Raw genomic sequence first — 19,932 nt, 5'->3', positions numbered from 1 at the left:
ACGCAAAAGGTCACACGAGTCCGCAGTCGGCCTGTCCGAAACTGAGGTGTACACTACGCTGAAATAATCCGAGAAACGCTGGACTATAGCTTCGGGGTCAGTAACAACCTCTCCCTCCTCCATCGTTAACTCCGGCACCACTCTATTGACCCGCTCTTTTTTGTCCAACGAAAGCCAGCAGTTTCCCGGCCTTATCCCCAACATCATACAGGCGGCCCTGCTGCTCCCTGCTAAGTGTCTCGGCAGCATTCTCCGCCAAATCCCTGTACTCCGATTGCTTCAAACTCAAATTATGCAGAGCGTCCGCTGTAACCTCCTCCTCCAGGGTTACTTCTAGAGCCGCGATCTCATCCTCAATCTGTATCACCTCGGCCTCTTTCCGTCGCTTGGCGGCCACCACCAATGAGAGGGCCTCCCCTCTCAGTACGGTCTTAAACGCCTCCCACAAAGACACCGCTGAATCAACCGAATCCTGATTGTCCTGAAAATAGTGATCAACTGCCTTCAGTAATGCCCTGCGTGTCATGGGGTCACGAAAGTACCAGGGGTTAATAGGAGCCACCCTACCCCCTCCTACCCGGCCAATATCGAAACGGACCCACACCGGTGAGTGGTCAGATATGCCACGTGCCATGTGCCTAGCCTCAGAAACTAGCGAGGCATGCGCAGCCAGGGTGAGCAAGTAATCGATCCGGGAGAGACTACCATGCGCCCCGGAGTGAAAGGTATACTGACTCTGGGTGGGGTGCCGGAGTCTCCAACAGTCCACCAAACCAAAAGTGTCTATGAAGTCAGGAAGCCACTTCTGAGCCCCCCCGGTATCCCTGGGCGGGTGCCTATCAAGTAGCCCAGAACCAACAGCATTGAAATCTCCCCCCACCACCAGCAGCCCCTCAGGGAGTTCCAACAGGGCCCTCCCCAGATCCGCAAACGTGGAGGCCTGCAGGGCCGGAGGAACGTACACAGAAACCAATACCAACGTTCTACCCTCCCATCTCCCCGCCACAGCTACGAACCGCCCCCTATCGTCAACAATAGTGAAATCCAGAGTGGGCAATGAATTTGTAACCCTTCCTATTAAGTGCATAACACATATTCCCTACAAGATGTGTCTCCTGCAATAGGGCAACATCAGGCGAGGTCCGCTTCAGGAATTGTAAGACGATCCCCCGCTTAATACGATCACCCAAGCCATTAACATTCCAGCTAACAATATTTAGGTCCCTACCCCCCATCCCCAAACACCAAGAGACCTCCACCCCCCCCCCCCGAAAAGCCACCACCAAACCATCCCGACAACCATTGCTACGCCTTGCAAGAAAAACCCCCCCAACAACCACCCCAACATCCCAAATCCTCCCCCCTCCCTGCACCCCTGCGTCAGCTTACAAAGCCCCCCCAACTTGCAGTGTGCCTGTCGCCCTATCAAAAACAAATCTACAAAAAGAACCCCGAGGGAGGAAAGAGCTCCGTACGGCCCTCCGCCACCCCCCCATTACTGCAGTTAGCCACAAGTCATTGTCCGGGGCAAAAACAAAACAGCCTGACACCCGGGGCATCACTCCTGCTCAGCCCGGCCACCGTCCACTCCCGTGACACAGTCCCCGCCGGTCCGTCTCCGTGGCAGAGCGTCCAACCAATCTCCGGCCATTTCAGGCGAGTCGAAAAAGAAAGTCCGATCCTCATACACAACACGTAGTCTGGCAGGGAAAAGCATAGCGTACTTCAAATCCATCTCCCTAAGGCGTCTCTTAACCCCCAGGAAACACTGCCTTTGCTTCTGCACCATCTGGGTAAAGTCAGGATAGAAGCTCACAGAGGCGTTCTGAAAAGGAACCGGGCCCGTCACCCGCGACGCTTGCAGGATAGCGTCCCGATCTCGAAAATGGAAGATCCGGGCGACAATCGGTCTCGGGGGAGCTCCCGCCTTAGGCCTCCCGCCAGGCACCCTGTGAGCCCGTTCTACGGCAAAAAACTTTCCAAGGCCCTTAGGCGCAAGATGGTTCACCACCAAGTCTTCAACGAGTAGGTCCACTGAGCGCTCTTCCGAGGACTCCGGAACTCCCGTAATGTGCACATTGTTGCGCCTGGCCCGACCTTCAAATTCCTCCAGCCGACGGGCGGAGAGGTCACTAGCAGTCCGCAGCCTCTCGACCTCCGCCTGCAGTCCCAAAACATCATCCGCAAGGCCAATAGTCTTGAGGTCCAGGGACTTGACCCGCTCATTGGTTTTGGCCAAATCCGCGCGTATCAAGTTAACATCGACCAAAATCGTGTCCACTTTTTGTGCCAAGGCATCAAACTGTCGCCCAATCGATGTTTGCATCCCCTCAATAGCCCCCATGACATCCTGCAACGACAGCTCCGAGGCCGGGGACGAGTCAGCTTTCTGTGCTTCCAGCGACTGTCCCGATCCTCCAGGCGACCCCTTCTGCTGGGCATATCGATCCATATTGTTGGATTGGGTATAGCTTCCCCGTCTGGTAGCCTTGAATTTCGGCTTGTCAGCCTCTGCTTTGGTCGACATTTCAGACTCGATGTAGACAATTACGGAGAAACGTCCCGCACCCAGCTAAAGGAGACAGGCTGGACCGTCACTCATCGACCAGGGTCGAGCGCAAGTCCTGCAGATGTCCGTGGAGCCTCAGGAAGCACTCTCAGGCCGGAGCCGACAAAGGGTGAGAAAGTGAAAGTGCGACGGTCTCCATCCGCCCGTTCACCCCCTACATGCCCGCTGTTGTTCAATTAGTGGCCGGGCATCTTGCCAACGCTAGCTCCTGGCATCCTTCGGAGGTAGGCCGCAATCTGCCGTCGTCCACAACTCCGGTCCCCGGCGGGCGATTTTAGCCCGGACAGCGTCAATCTCCCCCGCGATGACTCATCTGCAGGATACCGTGCATAAGAAACAGGATGAAGAACAGGATAGTTGACGGAGGGCGCGAGGGTCTCGGGAGCTCAAAGCTCACGCAGCCATCTTGGTCAAGCACTAGGCTCCTCCCCCATATCCACATACTTGACCTATAAGAGGAGTAGCCTGGGCGTAAAGTAAACCTGTCCAAATCTCTGCTGGTCACACTTAAAGGAGACCACAAAAGCAGTAACTAACAAAGCTATTGTCCCCTCAAGCGTGTCATCTTTCAATATCTAGGCATCCTCATCCCAATTATCCCAATGCTGACATGCAGCCTTAATCTCTCCCCTCTTGTGACAAATATAAAGAAAGATCTCCTTAGATGGGCCAAGCACTCCAAGTCCTAGGTAGAACGGCACTGTTCAAAATGAGTTTTTTTTCACAATTTCTGTATGCCCTGCAAAACTTCCCAATAGTGATCCCACCCTAAGCAGACCCCCCAGGATTTCGCGATTTCGCGATTTGCAAAAAAATCGCGAAATCAGCACTTTTGTAAAAATGCCGCGATTTTTACAAAAGTGCCCGCGAAATCCTGGCATCCTGGCGGCATCCCACCCCCATCCAGCAGCAGACAGCAGATCACGCGCCTCTCTTCCTCTTCTATTGTTCTATTGGGCCAGTGGCTCTTGCCACGGGTCCAATAGACCAATAGAAGGGGGTTAAGGGGGGGTCCTCACAGCAGGCAGTGCTGACGACTGGATGACGACGCGACTCACCTGGTCTGGAGCGGCGCTGCTGGTCTGGATCGTCATTGTATCGTTGTCTGGCTGGTGGTGGATCGTCGGATCGTCGTCGTCGTCTCGGGAGGCCCAGAGGCCCAGGTAAGCTGCTGTGAGCTGGGAGGCGTCTCTCGCCCTTAACATTTGCTTCCACAGGCAATAAAAGTGAAGGATCGACCCGTGCTGGCCGCCGCAGCAGAAGGGCTATAGATTGTATAATATAGTTATACGTTGCACTCTGATTCAGGGCCGGCTTTAGGGTGCTGGCTTCCTGGGGGCTCCGTCAATTAAAGTTTATTAAGCTTTTGAAGCACCTGCCATAGCGTTTCTTTCTGCGGGCAATGGCCAGGCCTCACATAAATGTCAAGATAACTCCTGTGATTAATTATCTTCCTGGATAGAGATCAGCATTTTGTGTAGTTCAGGGTTTGACTTGGGTGAAGTTAGTGCAGAGGGTTAATGTGCCTGCTGCTAAGAACGTGTACCAAGTAGATTACAGAATGCGTAGGATGTAAACAGATCAGCAGGTTACTGCTTTCAAAAGAGACATCCTTTTGTTACTTGCAATTTATAACTTAAAGTCCTAATATAGAACAGCGAGCTATTACCTTTCATCCCAGAACTGCATACACACCGCAAAGTATACATTATTAGAACATTGATTGATCCACTTATTTTAACTTTACAAATATCTTTAAAATATCTGTGTGTATATAAACATGGACCTGACCCATTAAGGCTACCTGACCAGCATGTAAACCCCCCACTTTTAATCAGCATCACCACAAAAGGCCCTAAGCCATGCCCATTTCTTATAGCCATTTACAAAAACCTAAGGCCTACCAACAGGTCTGGCTCGCTACCCACCTTTCGCTGAAGAGGCCCTATATCCTCTTGGCCTAGCCCTAAATGTCACTTTACCCTTCCCCGTCTTAAACCACAACCAATCAAACCCTGTTTTAATCTGGCACCCAGGGCCGGCTCTAGGGCGGTGCGAGCGGTGCTACCGCACCGGGTGCTGGCTTCCTGGGGGCACCATACTTGCAAGGTTATTATGTTTTTAAAGCACCTGCTGCCGGGTTCCTTTTCTCCGGCAATTACCAGGCCTCACAAAAATGTAAAGTTAACTCTTGTGATTAATGTTCTTCGTGGAGAGAGATTAAAGTTTTGTATAGTTAATGTTTTGACTTATGTGAAGGTAGTGCAGAGTGTTAATATGCCTGCTGCAGAAACGTGTACCATGTAGATTACAGAGTGCATATAATGTAAATAGATCAGCAGGTTTTCTGCTTTTAAAAGAGATGTCCTTTTGTTCTTTGCAATTGATAACTTAAAGTCCTAATATAGAACAACGAGGTATTAACTTTCATCAAAGAGCTGCATACACACTGCAAAGCAAACATTAGAGCATAGATTAATGTTGCAAAAAGGGTTTCTTTGGGTAGAAATCGATTCTTTTTATTAAAGAAAACTCCCAACTATGCTGTTTCATTTTCGACTCTGCGTTTGTGCTTCTCCGCACCAAGCACTCTTAAACTATACTGCCTACGAGTATGGATGACATGTGACTCCTACACTTTTAGTCCTTTGGCTTATGTAACATTTCCTATACACTGATTTACACACGTATGATTGATTGTCTCTGTGTGATGTAAAGTGCTCGGACACCCTACACTGGTATGAGTGGCGCTATATAACTAATTCAATGCATCTGAGAGTGTGTGGTTATGGTGACTTGATCACTGTTAAAGGGTGCTAGTGAAATAATCTTACACATTTTATGATTTTATAATATATAATTCCACTTATATCTCTCTCTTTTTTTTCATTTTTATCCCTTATGCCCACACAGGGAGGGCAGGTAGGATAATGTTAGCCTCGGTGTCTTAAATAGAATTCAGATTCTCATGGCACTTTATTTGGAAAATCGCCATTTCATTACAAGACGGAGATTATCATGCATGCTGGTAGCCCCGCATTCTTTTAGAGCATAATTTAACAATCGAATTGGGCCCTTCAGCAGATGGTTTGTTGTCTCTTTCTACAGGTTTACGCATCCACAGATTGTAGGCTATCGCAAAATAACTATTCACTAACTTCCTAAAACGCTGCACGAAAATGTAACCTTGACTTAAATTTTCAACTTTCTCCTATTTAATTTATTTTGAATGGCTCTCTCCTTCCCTTCTACATGCCTTCTACCTAACAATATCTATTAATTTGTATACACCATTTGTTAAGAAACTGGAAGAGATGCATGGAATGGTTTCTTTGAGAGCATAAAACGAATCCCAATATAAGCAATGAATGGACTAACCGCTACATTTTGGATCTGGAGTAGCTTGGTACTTGCCGCAAAGCACTTAAATGCCTGGTATGGGACAGTAAGCGCTGTATACATGCAATTTCAATTTCAAGGAGAAAAAATAATCAGGAAAGAGAGAAGCTGCCCTAAACGGGCTGCGCCTTTTCAAAACTTAAATTTTAATTAATACAGTATAATAAGACTAATGGCCCTCTTGCACCCTACGCTGACTTATGACTTCCATGATGAAGTTTCACTTGGCTTGTGTTTTTAAGACCTGGGAGTGTTTTTGCCCTCTCTGACGCAGGTGCAGGAGACAGCGAGGAGCGAGTGAGGTCGTGTGAGAACAAAGACGGACAGAAGCAGCCGCAGGTGAGATGAGATGCGACCTCTTTTTAGAACATTTCAAATGATGACTAGTTTTTCTCTTTCCTATATTCATAATAAATCATGTTTATATATTTATGTGCTTATGCAGTTATGTATATAGATGTCAGTAAAAAGTCGCCAGTGGTCACGGTCGGTGGCGGCTGGTGACATTTGAAAGTGGTGTGGCGTAAAACAATTGTTGTATTTTATTGCGGCCAGCGAGAATAGCGAGCGCGCCTGACCCACCTAAGGAGGGCTGGGGGGGGAGAAGTGGGCATTTTTGTCGTTGGGGGCCCGCCGCGCACAAGGTGTGCGGCAGGTCCAGGTGCCATTCTTTTGAGGCCAGCTGGTTATGCGGGCCCAGGGGCACAAGGGGGTGCTGTGGTTTTCAGAGCAGCATAGTGGGGGGTGTGCCATGGGAAGGGCTAGCAAATCCAGCTGTAACTCCCTTTTCTTCTTTTGTAGAGTCCCGGAGGCAAGGAGCTGCTGGTTCAAGAGTCATTGGGCAGTCTGGCAACTAACATCTGCTTCCTGCTGCACAGAACTGGTAAGACTACGTTTTGGTTTCTGTATACTTCCGGGGAGATGCTCCTGCAACTAAACTTGTACAAATTTGTTTCGCGCGGTTAGGTTTCACTTTCTTTGCAGGTGGCTCCTTCCCCTTCTTCCCATTTTTGCCCAACAGTGATACTTATGTTTTTTATGTTTACCTCGCACCCCCACTGCCCTCCACAGACTAAAAGTTGCCGAGCGGGACCACACAAGTGTGCCATTTCCCTTCGAAGGACCTCTGCCTACCTGTATGTTAACGCGCCATGTATGCAACTTTGCTTCAGAGTCCCATGCATTTCTAACCACGTTTACCCTATGCTTGCTTAACTTTCCACCCAACAACTGCAATGTCGTTTTCCCCTTGGGGACACATCTAGTAACATCAAATATATTTGTAGGTGAGTAACGCGAGTGTGCCACAAGCCAGAGATCTTTTGCATTCCAAGCGGCCAGGAAGCCACCACAACAAAAGCCCGATGGAGAAGTTTATGCAGCCTTTGAAGAATGTGAAGCACCGATCACATCTACCCACCCATATAACTGCAGCAGATCGGGCCAAAGAGTACAGCGCTGTAATGCATGCGGATGGTGGTGTGCTGTTTTGCAGTGTGTGCAATGTGGCGGTGGATCACATCCGGAAACACACTGTTGATATGCATGTGAAGTCCCAAAAAAACTTGAAGCGCTGTTCAGATGATCCAGACCCTCACTCTTCGCCTAAACGTGCCCGTCAGATGACTGTCAACGCACTTTTCACAAAGAGTACAGCTGCCGGTGCCTCAAACCAGGAAATTATAGGTGAGTGGGTCAATGTCTGCACAGCGCTGAACATTCCGCTGAGCAAAACCGACCACCCTGTGCTGCGCAAGTTTCTCCATGAGCGAGTGCGAAATGGTGGAGCAATACCTGGAAGTCATCAGCTTCAAGAACGTTATCTCCCAGAGAGATATATAGTAGCCAAGAACGAGCTGAAAGAACACTTGCAAGATCAGAAGATCAGTGTTATATTCGATGAAACACCTGATGTCGAAGGGCGGTGTGTATTGAATGTGTTATTTGCAGTGGTCTCTGCGCAGGGTGGCCGTAAGATCCACACCCACCTAGCAGACACAGTGTTCCTCTCACAGTGCAACCATGGGACTGTAGCGCAAGCAGTTGTGAAGGTGCTCACAGAGTACAACATAGCCTTTCAGGACGTTATTTCCTTTAACACTGACAATGCGGCATACATGCTCAAGGCATACAACACTGTTTTGAGAAATCTGTACACAAACTCCATACATATCACCTGCTTGGCACACATAATGAACCTTATTGGAGAGTCATTTAGGAAGCCTTTTGTGGAGCTAAATGCTTTCCTCCTGTACTTCTCGCGCATCTTTTACATGGCCGGGAGCAGAAAGAGAAGGTACCTGCACCATCTTGCTGAGAACCATGGGATGAAACCACGGATGGCACCTGATCCTTGCAGTACCCGGTGGAATTCTTGGTTTGCTGCTGTCCAGTACTATTGCAAGCATTTTGAGGCCTATGCTGGGTTTGTTGAGTCTGAGATGCAACTCAGCAAGTCCCCCCCAGATTCCCTTGAAAATCTGCAAAGGATTTTGAACAGCGACGAAAGAAACTGCATAAAAGTGCAATTGGACATTGTGGCAGAAAAATGCCAAAACATTTTGCATTTGATGGACTTATTCCAGAGTCAGACACCAGTGACAATGAAGGTGTATGATTATTTGGAGGACCTTCACATAGACCTAACAAACAATTCAGTCCTCACTTTGGAGTCACTACAACCATTTCTGCAGACTACTGCAGGGGCTAAATTAACTCTGACACAGAAAAAAAAGATAACAGCCCAGCTCAATGAAGCTTTTGAAAATTCTCTGGAAAAGGCAGGTAAATACATGGGGGAGGCCCAACCGGGCATTGGGTTCTTGAAGCAAGTGCGCCTTTTCAATCCTGCACGACTCTGCATCCTGTCTAAGGACAAGAGTGCATATTCTGCCATCCCTGGTTTCAGCGAAGTCCCCGATCAGGAGCTTTGCCTCTACTTTGAACATGTAGGCCCAGAAGCAGTACAGGCATCTGTTTCTGGGGTGATTGACACTGACCTTTTTTGGTGTGGGATGGCTGACCGCATTCCAGTCCTTTCACAGCTTGCAGCTGTGTACAAGGACTGTGTGACCAGTTCTGCAGATGCTGAAAGGAGCAACAGCATCTACAAAATTATTTTGTCAGCCAGACGACGGTCCCTCTCAGAGCAATCCATCCGGGCATTATTGTTCCTGCATTATAATCAGCAGCACAATATTGGGCTGCATTTGGACTGCTCAGAAGAACTGCAAGATTAACACGACAATCATACAGGTACCCTGGGCATTTATTCAGTAACAGGTTTATGTCCTATTTGTAGTCTTGAAGACAAACAAAGTCTCTACATTGTAAATAAACCAAATATACATAGCTTCATGGTGTTAAATAACTCAAAAAACAAAGAGATCTGTGTTTGTTGTAGGATAAACTGCCAAATAAAACGCCGCTAAATTGCCGCTAAATTCCCATATTTGTGCCGCTAAATTTCCATATTTGTGCCGCTAAATTTGCTAATCCATGCCGCTATATCCTGGGGGGTCTGCCTAAGGGTACAAAACCCTAGCAACCATGATCCAGGGGTTTCTATCAGCGGGTAGTCAGATGCAGACAATTCCCATATGATGGAGGTATGGGAAAAAACTAGTTACTTACCTGTACACTATGGTTCTCCAGTATTATCTTTCATAGATTCACATGCTTGTATCTTCCCCGTCGTCATGGTGGGAGTCTCACGGTAACAGAATGCCCACAGCAGTACTAGAAAAAACTGCATAGCAAAATCCCATAGGGAATCATAATATTTGGTAACGAAACCTCATCATTATTTGGTCCAAAACTCAGCCAATCAGCTGCCAGCCCTGACATCACACTCCCCAGCAGAGCCATCCTACCTCAGATTTCCAACCGCCTTCGTGTGAGGAGGAGTCTCCTTGAGCCTTGCTCAGTTTTGTTCCTGAGTAAACTTTTGACCTCTTTTCAACTAAAAGTTCTTTCTATTGGATTTGAGGTACTGTGTTTCATATTTTGCTTACTATGGCTGAAAGCTCTAAAAAGAGGCTCTTCAGGCCCTGCAGATCCTGTGGGAAACCTAGACTGTTTTCTGAAGATCCCCACAAGGACTGCTTGTACTGTCTTCACCCTAAACATGTGCCTAAGGACTGCAAGCATTGCAGAACTTTTTCTGCGAAAACCCTGCGTGACAGGGAGGCACGGCTACTGTTGCGGCCTCAAAAGAAGAAGGTCACTTCAGATTCTGACTCTGAGGAGGAAACTAAATCCCAATCGTATAAAAAGAGGAAATCTTCTGCTTCTGAGGAGAAGGTAGAGCTTAAAAAGCAGAAAATGAAAGACAAAGAGGCTTCTTCGTCTTCCCTTCCTCATACCCCTCTTAAAAAATCTTCAGGGTCTAGAGAAGTATCTTCAGCTCCGTCGACGAAGACTGGGGCGTCGCCGGCATTGATTTGAATGAAAACGTCGACAGCTCAGTCGTCGACGACTCCGTCGACGACTCCCATATCGACGACGACAGCTGTGTCGACGACTAAGACATCATCGTTGAAGCAAGGCCCGTCGACGGGGAGGCCGGTTATGACCTCGTCGTCGACTCCATCGTCAGCGACATCGACGACGACTCCGTCGGCGATGACTTTGTCGACGATCACCTCGTCGACGAGAACTCCGTTGACGGGAGCTCCGTCAACGGCATCTTTTAAATCTCCCAAGGCAAAGATGACAATTTCATTAAAGTCTATTCCATCGTCGACGGGCTCGTTGACGATGAAGAAATTTTCAGATTTTACCGGCTGGACAAAGATTTCTCCGCTTCCCCCATCTAATCTGCTGGAATTACAGTCAGAAGATGAAGAGTCATCAGGAGTAGCATAAAGCCCTTCTCAACTTCAGATAAAGAGCCAGGAGACTGACGATGAAGAATATCAGGAGGTTCAGGAAGTAGTCTCTTTCCAGGATCGTTCAGTGCAAGAGTCAAAAAGATATGAGTCTTTTCAGCAGTCATATGCCTACGAGGAGGAGGAAGAAGCTCAATCTGATATGAGAGAGGAAACTATATCAATGCCAATTTCTCTAGTGGCGGACTTACGTCTCATGATTAACGATTATTATCGACGTTTCCCTGAGGCTAACACTCAAACCTCGAAAACTTCATCTACTCCTACTCAAATTCAACCACCTCAACCCCCTCCCAACATTGCAACTCAAAAGGTTCAATCTCCTACTATTGTTACAATTAGGGATGATTTCGAGGAGAGTGATGCAGATCAACCAGAAGAAGGGGAACTTCTTCAGGATAATCAGGTTGGGGATGAATGGGATCAGTACATTCTACCTACTACGCCGTCTCCATCACCGGCGAACTCTCCGCCACAAGATATTGGAGGTTTCCATGACATTATGGAAAAAGCATCGAGAAGGTTTGAGCTTCTGCTTCCGGTACAAGAAGCGGAGTGTTTTCTCTATGATTTCAAAAAAGATTCACGGAAATCCATTAGATCAATTCCAATTATTGCTCACATTTGGGACGAGGGGTTCGGTTGCTGCCTCGGTACCCCGGATAGAGAAAAAATATAGAGCCCCAGAATCTTCTCCTGCTTGTTTAATTGGACATCTGTGGCCGGAATCTGTAGTGATGCAAGCCGCTCAAAGACACTCCAAAAATCCGGTTTCCACTTCTGCAGCTCCCCCGCATAAAGAAGGAAGGAGAATGGATTGTGCTGGGAAGCGTTTTGCTGTGATGGCAGTGTCCTCCATTAAAGCTGCACATGAGTTAGCTCTTATTAGTAGATATAATAGACAGATGTGGTCAGATATAGCACCTTTGCTGGCTCGTCTACCAGAGGATAAGAAGGAGGAAGCGGCCGCCATTTTACAAGATGGAGCTAGGGCGGTTTTGGGATCCATAGACGGATTTGTCTTCGGTGGCATTCAGGCAAATGGCGGGTGCAGTGGCACTCCGAAGGCAAGGATGGCTTAAAGCCACATCTTTTAGACCAGAAGTGCAAGCAAAAATAGTGGATATGCCGTTTGACGGAGAGAACCTCTTTGGAAAACATATAGATGATGCCCTCCAAAGTATCAAAACTGACACAGACACTGCACGTGTGTTGGGGTCTCTTCAGCAGGGCAGGTTCCAGTCCTTTCAGAGAAGAGGATCTAGAGGACAATATAATCAAAGATCTTCTTACCAATCCAATAGATACCAGCCATACAATCAGCAGGGGTAGTGCCAATTTTCCAATACTCAACAATTTCGATCCTCAAACACATATCAGCAGCAGCCCAGAGGGAGGTCTTCTGCGAGAGGTAAATCGCAACAATCTAATAGACGACAGTGACTCTGTCAAAGCGCCTGCCACATGTTCAAACTTCAAGAATCCTTACCTTTCTTCCTTTTATCCGGCTTGGCTGTCGATAACAACAGACAGATGGGTATTGGACGTGATTCAACAAGGCCATACCCTGGAGTTCATACAAAAGCCTCCCAAATCATCCTCCTATACGCAGGAAACAAGAACACCTATCAGCCCTCAAGGCGGAAATTTTATCCCTTCTACAAAAGGAAGCAATAGAAGAGGTTCCGCGCTTTCAACGAGGGAAAGGCTTTTATTCGCATTTCTTCTTAATAAAGAAAAAAGACACATCAAAAGGTAATGGACCTGAGAGGTTTGAACAAATTCATCAAAAAGAAATCTTTTCGAATGTTATCTCTGCAGTAAATACTCCTTCTTGTCTGCAAGGGAGATTATTTGGCATCCCTGGACCTCTTAGATGCTTATTTTCATGTCCCAATTCATATAAATCACCGAAAGTGTCTTCGTTTTATGGTGGCGGGCGCCATTACCAATTCAAAGTATTGCCTTTCGGTCTGAAGTCGGCGCCAAGGGTCTTTACAAAATGTATGACGCCAGTAGCGGCACATCTAAAACTTCAAGGTCACCAAATTTTCCCTTATCTAGACGATTGGCTCATAAATGGAACTTCATTCAGGGAATCCCAGCGCTCTCTGCATTGTTGCATGGATCTTTTCAGTCGTCTGGGTCTGAGAATAAATCTAGAAAAGTCGCACCTCATGCCATCGCAGTCCCTTCAATTTCTGGGAGCTATAATTCGCACAAAGGAAATGAAAGCTTATCCCTCAGAGGAGCGTATTAAAAAAATCATAAGCCTGGCGTCGCACATGCAAATAAAAAAGTGTGTTTCAGTGAGAATCTACAAATCATTGCTGGGGATGATGTCTTCCTGTATTCCCTACTTCCCAATTGCAGACTTCACATGAGGCCTCTTCAAGAGCTTCTAGACAAACAATAGATTCAGTCTCAAAGATCCTTCGAAGATCGAATAGTTATCACTCCTCAGATCCTAAAGGCCCTGTCATGGTGGAAGGTCAGAGATCATTTATCAGAAGAACTGACTTTCGAACCGCAGAATCACAGTTTCGTGATAATGACGGATGCTACACTACAAGGTTGGGGAGCGCATCTCCAAGAACTCGAAATTCAGGGTCACTGGTCAAAACACGAAGCTCAACTTCACATCAACTTGCTGGAGCTAAAAGCTATTTTCTTGGTATTAAAAGCGTTTCTCCCCAGAATTCACGATTCAACAGTACTTGTCAAAACAGACAGCTCAACATCGATGTTTTACCTTCTAAGACAAGGGGGTACAAAATCAAAAATCCTGTCAAAACAAGCGCAGGAAATTTGGAAGTGGCTTCTGATTCACAACATATCACTTCAAGACCAGCACGTTCCAGAAGTGGACAACACAAGAGCAGATGTTCTGAGCAGATCGCCCAATGTTTCTCACGAGTGGGAATTGGACCAAAGCCAGCTTCTCAGATTATTCCATCTATGGGGCACTCCATCGCTAGATCTGTTCGCGAATCGCCACAACTCAAAATGAAAACACTTTGCAAGCAGGTATTCACAAAAAGGTTTGTGGGGCAATGCTCTTCAGATGTGCTGGACAGGGACGTTTGCATATGCATTCCCTCCATTTCTGCTAATATCGAAAGTGTTGAGAAAGATGAAATTGGGACCGTGCCATTTGCTTCTGGTAGCCCCAGCATGGCCGAGACAAGCTTGGTTCTCCGAACTTCTCAAATTATCAGTGGCACCCAGGATACAGTTCCCATTAGTGCAGAATCTAATCACTATGAACAACAGTCAAATTCTTCATCCAAATTTGAAATCACTAAACTTGTCAGCATGGAGCCTCACGAACATGAGTTCCAATCTCTGAAAATTCACGATCTCGAGCAATCTCTACAAATAAAACATATTCGGCTAAATGGAAGAGATTTTGTCATTGGTGTGCATCTAAAAATCTGCATCCTTTTCACGCCTCCTCGGAACAAATTCTTCCATATCTTTTAAATTTGGCTAAATCTGGACTGTCTCATATGTCTATAAAAGTGCATTTGGCCGAAGAAGAGTTCCTGTTCGCCCATCTCTTTGGTCTCAAAGAGTTATAAAAGAATTTTGCAAATGGCTCTTCAGAATGTATCCCCCGGTGCAACGCCCAGTAGTAGCTTGGCAGCTTAATACGGTTCTTACACAGCTCATGAAACCGCCGTTTGAACCAGTACATGAGGCGGACTTACAGTTTATCTCATGGAAAACGGCCTTATTATTAGCTCTCACGTCGGCAAGAAGGATCAGCGAAATCCAAGCCTTATCAATTGCAGAACCTTTTCTACAATTCCGACAAGATAGAGTTATCCTTAGAACGAATCCAAAGTTCATTCCTAAGGTCCCTTCCAACTTCCATCTGAATGAACCGGTGGTATTACCTACATTTTTTAAAGATCCTTCATCATCTGCAGAAAGAGCACTACACTTTTTTGACATTAAACGGTGTTTGAAATTCTACATCGATAAAACAAAATCTTTTAGAAAAACAAACCAGCTTTTTGTAGCCTTTTCTGGTCCCATGAAAGGTCTGGCACTCTCCAGATCTAGTATTTCAAGGTGGATAACTTCGGCGATCTCCTTGTGTCATGTCAAAGCTGGAAAACCTTTACAAGCCAAGGTGCATGCACATTCTACAAGCAAAATGGCAACTTCTACGGCTCTATTTGCAGGGGTGTCTTTGCCGGACATTTGCAGAGCAGCGACGTGGAAACATGCGGACACCTTCACTAGACACTATTGTTTAGATGCAGCATGGAAAAAGGATGCAGCAGTGGGACAGGCAGTTCTACGTCATCTATTTCAATAAGGTATTTATCAAGATATGTATGTATATTTATATATATATATATAAATGTTCTGGTATACATATTGCAAATATATATATGTCTTCTTAACTAATTATTTTTTTTCTTGAATATTTTGAATACTGTTATGTATGTTAATATTCTAGACAGAAGAGCAGAGCCCACAGACTATTTGGGGTTCTATCCTGGAAACGCAGTTTGGTATAAGTACTGCTCGCTATTCTGATACAAGCATGTGAATCTATGAAAGATTGAATACTGGAGAAAAAACCAGTTACTTACCTGTACACTATGGTTCTCCAGTATCATCTTTCATAGATTCACAAGCCCGCCTCCCCATTTCTCAGGTAAAACCTCTTTATCTCTAGATATATCCTTGTCTCTCACTTGGGGCTGGAAATCTGAGGTACCTATCCAAAATCACATGGTGTCTGGGGTGAACTGAACTTGAGGAAATCCAAAGCTTTGCCCCCATATAGGTGACCTTTTAATTGCATCAGGCATCTAGGCATTCAGATGATACCCAAAGTCGCCCGGACTGTTCAACAGGACTACGAACCACTTTTGTGCAACATCCAAAAAAAGCGCAACAGATGTCAACATAGATTTTTCTGGATGGGGAGAGTAGCAGCTGTTAAAATGTCAGTCTTGCCCAAAAATCCTGTACCTTTTTAAGACAATGCTGTTAACCTGTTACTCACAGCCTCGTCAAACAAGTCCGGACACATATATTCGTATGGGGTGGGACGAAGCCAAGGATGGTCCAGAAGTTAACCTGCAGGTCCCCGGTTCTGGGAGGACTGGGCCTTACTGATATCTCACACTACTATCAGGCAACACAACTGCTGTTTCTCATAAAATGGGGCATAAGGGCACCTAGTTCACTATGTTTTAAAGGAAATATTTTATAAGGAAGCATGGCTGGTTTATTTGAAGACCCAATTTTAGGAACCAATGAACTATGAAACAAATTATTTCAAGAGTTGAACAGGTTAGTAAACATTTTAGTGCAAAAAGAGATTTCACACATTTTAAGAACAGTAAAAAGGCTCCTAGTCAAAAATTATTGAGCGATATATTAATTCCCTTTCAACAATATTTTCCATGAGTGTTCTCAGAAATATCACGGGGCTGTAGTAAGGGATAAGTAAAATATACCCCATGAATGCTCAGTGTTAGGCTGCACCTGACACCTACATCACTAGCTTCTCTGCTCATGGCCCACCATCCTCCACTGGAATACTGACGGTTCGGGAGTTGTCCATGTGGTACTCTCATGTTATTGTACTCTCTGGGTGTCTTTGGTAAGTCAGACCCTGGTAGTTATATGCAGGGCAAGCACAAGTCTTATGTGACACACACATGGGTAAGATGTTCTAGTGAACAAACTCTGGTCTGGCATATTAACTCAGCATTTACGAGACGAGCACTTCCACAATGTACTCTTCTTTTCTTATGTACCCTGCTTTTTATTCACGCAGATGTTTTGCATTATTGACTTGCTTTTTTGCTTATTAGCCACAGGTTTTATTTTTATATACTAGGACCGATGCCACAAAGTCACAAGGGAACATATGTGAGGTGCTGTCCGTAGCTCCTGGTTCCTTCTCTGTTTTGGATATTGCAGCATTATTCTTGTTTATGGTAGTTGTCATCATTCGGGTCACGGTTGGGATTATACATTCTGCCTCTTTATCCCTGTGTAGGTATTCATGTTCTGGATGGGTTGATGGGTCTGTGCCATATTTGTTATATTTACGTGTTAGTGGATCAATGGACACAACCCCCAAGCTGTCCTTTCAGCCTGGACCAGCTTGTCAGACTACAGAACTCTTTGTTGCTAAACTTCAATTGAACTTTCCCCAATCTCTTCCAATATGCCTGTGATCTCTCTTTTGGCTTCAAGGGTTCTTCAATCCACTTTGGTCTCATGTCTCTGATATTTCAGTGGAGCTATTACTGAGTCCTCCAGCCATACCCTCTGGACAGCCTTCCTTACAGCAGCCTTCGCTCCCACCATAAGCATTTATTGGGTAATGGCAAATCTGTTTTCATCGCTTCATTGATGACGGAAAAAGGATGTCGGTTTATTAACCCCAGCCACATTTTTTGCATCCCTGTCATTGCACAGTGTAAAATAATGTCAATGTGCACTGAATGTTGTTGGCAGAGGACAGTTCTATATTTGATGTTTTGGATAAATCCAATGATGGTTGTCGTACTAACTGATTAGGAGGCAAGAAAAAGGTGTGAGCTATTCAAATTACTCCTTGCCTCCCTGTTTGAAAACTGAAGTCTTTATGACTTTCTCTGAAATTATTAACTTAATTTCAACCACCTCAGTGCTAACATTGAGATGCTCTGCTGAAGCACAGGAGGCAACCAAAGAAAATCCAACACTATCAGCTGTTGACCAATCAATCAGGATTTATAAATCTCAGCAAATCACCCGCGAGAGTCTCGAGGCGCTGGCGTTGCTAGCTGCTTCACGGTGCTCTGTCCATTCCAACAGCCATGTCTTGAATCCTTTTGCAGAATTCTCGGAGCAATTCTCCCAACAACTTCCAACGTGCAGCGCTCCCAACAAAAGAACAATTTAGCTTGCACAATATTTTAAGCAACTCACCCAATATCATTTCACTGAAGAATTCCCAAAAAGCAGGATGGTCCCAGACTGTATGCTGTAGCCTATTTATGAAGCCAGGTTACAGATCAGGATGTAGTCAAATGATACCCCACCATGAACCAGGTATTTTCCAGGTCAGCCTCATCAGTTGTCACCCCCCCCCCCCCACCCAACCCTGCATGACCCACTCCACATTCTATTCTTCCCACACGCCCACATTCCACTCAGATCACTTCACACAGCCAGGCTAAGGTATGACTACTAGTACATGGAGTAAGTATACTACAGGTATTGTTATTACGTCTCCCACTATCTAGTCACATGACTGTAAACTGCTTCTAAAGGTGTTACAACAGAGCGTGTGTGCTGGTATTGGACATGCATGCTTGAATCTAATGAAGTACACACCTACCCCTACACATATAACCATGAAAAGGTCAGCATAAATTAACAACAGCAGAGACCTCTGGTAGGTCGTTGATAATGGGAAAGAGTTTACAGAAGATGACGTGTCTGCAAAAAAAGGTAAACTTTTTTCGCTCTTAAATCGTGGCTGATCACCGTCGCCAATCTGTAAGTAGATACTACAGCGATTAAGGATGAGAAAGAGAAGTAGAAGGCAGCCCTGGCCTAGACAACGTAATGACAGAGAACTTCCTGATCGTCGTTCTCATTGCTCCAGCAGATGGTCTCAAAAGGGGTGTGCAGGTAGAAAGAAAAGGAAGCCTGTGTAGCTGGCTGGCACGTGTCTGCGAAGTACATGTGTTGAGAATGCCACAGGTGTCAATTTAGCGCTGGTGTGTTGCACCCTGACACCTAACGGAAGGTGGTCTGCAGCGAAGTGTAGCAATGGGTGATTGATGATATCTATCTGGAGACAAAGGCGTTATCACTCGTTGACCCACCCCAGGGTTTTAGAGGGTTAATCTGATGAATGCTGGTCTCTGGTACAATCTTAATAAAAGTACAGGATGCATTTGGCATCCAAGCTGTGTAAGGTCTCCTGTCCAGCAAAGACACAATAAAATGCCTTGTTGAGGTGGCATTCCAACAACATTTTTTGTTTGTAAAGAAGGCATTGTGGCTTCTCATAACCACCCTGTCTCTACAGAACAATGTAAAAGGTTACGAGGTACAAAATGCCCACAGGTGACCTATAGGCCTGGACAATATTATGCCCAACAACAGGTCGACATCCACAAGAGATGTTTTCTGTCGCAAGAGATTACTGATTCAAAAAGTTTCTGGATCAGCCAGGCCATGACCAGCATTGTATCCCAATGGGCGTTCGAGCACTTTACTAAAGAGTACAAGTATAGAAAAGCTGTTGGATATGAAAACAAGTTACTTACATGTAACTTTGGTTCTCCAGTATTGGAAACTTTCATAGATTCCCATGCTCGTATCATTCCCTGTCGTCGGAATGGGAGTCCCCGGTATACATAAAATAGCAATAGAAACCATTACCAAAACAGAGCCTAGGCCTAGGCCCATTCTTGTTTTCCAACCTATCCACCTCTTTTTGTAAAAGAGACCAAAACAAAAATGAACAACCAAATCAGAATAGCCTCACCCCTTAGAACCCTCCTGAGAGAAGCTCAGAACCTCAGATTTTCGTAGCCGTTGTGTAACCACACCACTGAAGATGGAAGAGGCTGAGCTTTCCCAGGGGAGGAGGGTGAGTCGCATGGGAATCTGAAGGTTTCCAATACTGGAGAACCAAAGTAAAAGGTAAGTAACTTGTTTTCTTACTCCAGTATTGGAACTTTCATGGATTCCCATGCTTGTATCAGAGTAGCTAGCCGTTATTAGCAATTTTTTTTGGAACCATGACCATTATAAAACCAAGAACAAAGCAATGGCATATTCACCAAAATGACATTTTCAATGGTCAACAACATACTTAGAAACTTTAGATAATATAAACACATGCGGTTCAAAACTGTGCAAGAGCTAAAAGAACAGTAACATGGAAGGAGGGGTGAAAGGGAAAGCTCACCACTACTGAAAGTGGTTCCTCAGGACTGCATGGCCGACTGCTGTGTCACTCAGCGTTGCCGAATCCAGGCAGTAATGCCTTGTAAACATATGGGTACTGCTCCAGGTGGCTGCACTGCAGATCTC

The sequence above is a fragment of the Triturus cristatus genome, chromosome 8, assembly GCF_964204655.1.
Source record: "Triturus cristatus chromosome 8, aTriCri1.1, whole genome shotgun sequence".
NCBI lineage: Eukaryota > Metazoa > Chordata > Amphibia > Caudata > Salamandridae > Triturus > Triturus cristatus.
This window is presented reverse-complemented; position numbering follows the sequence as displayed.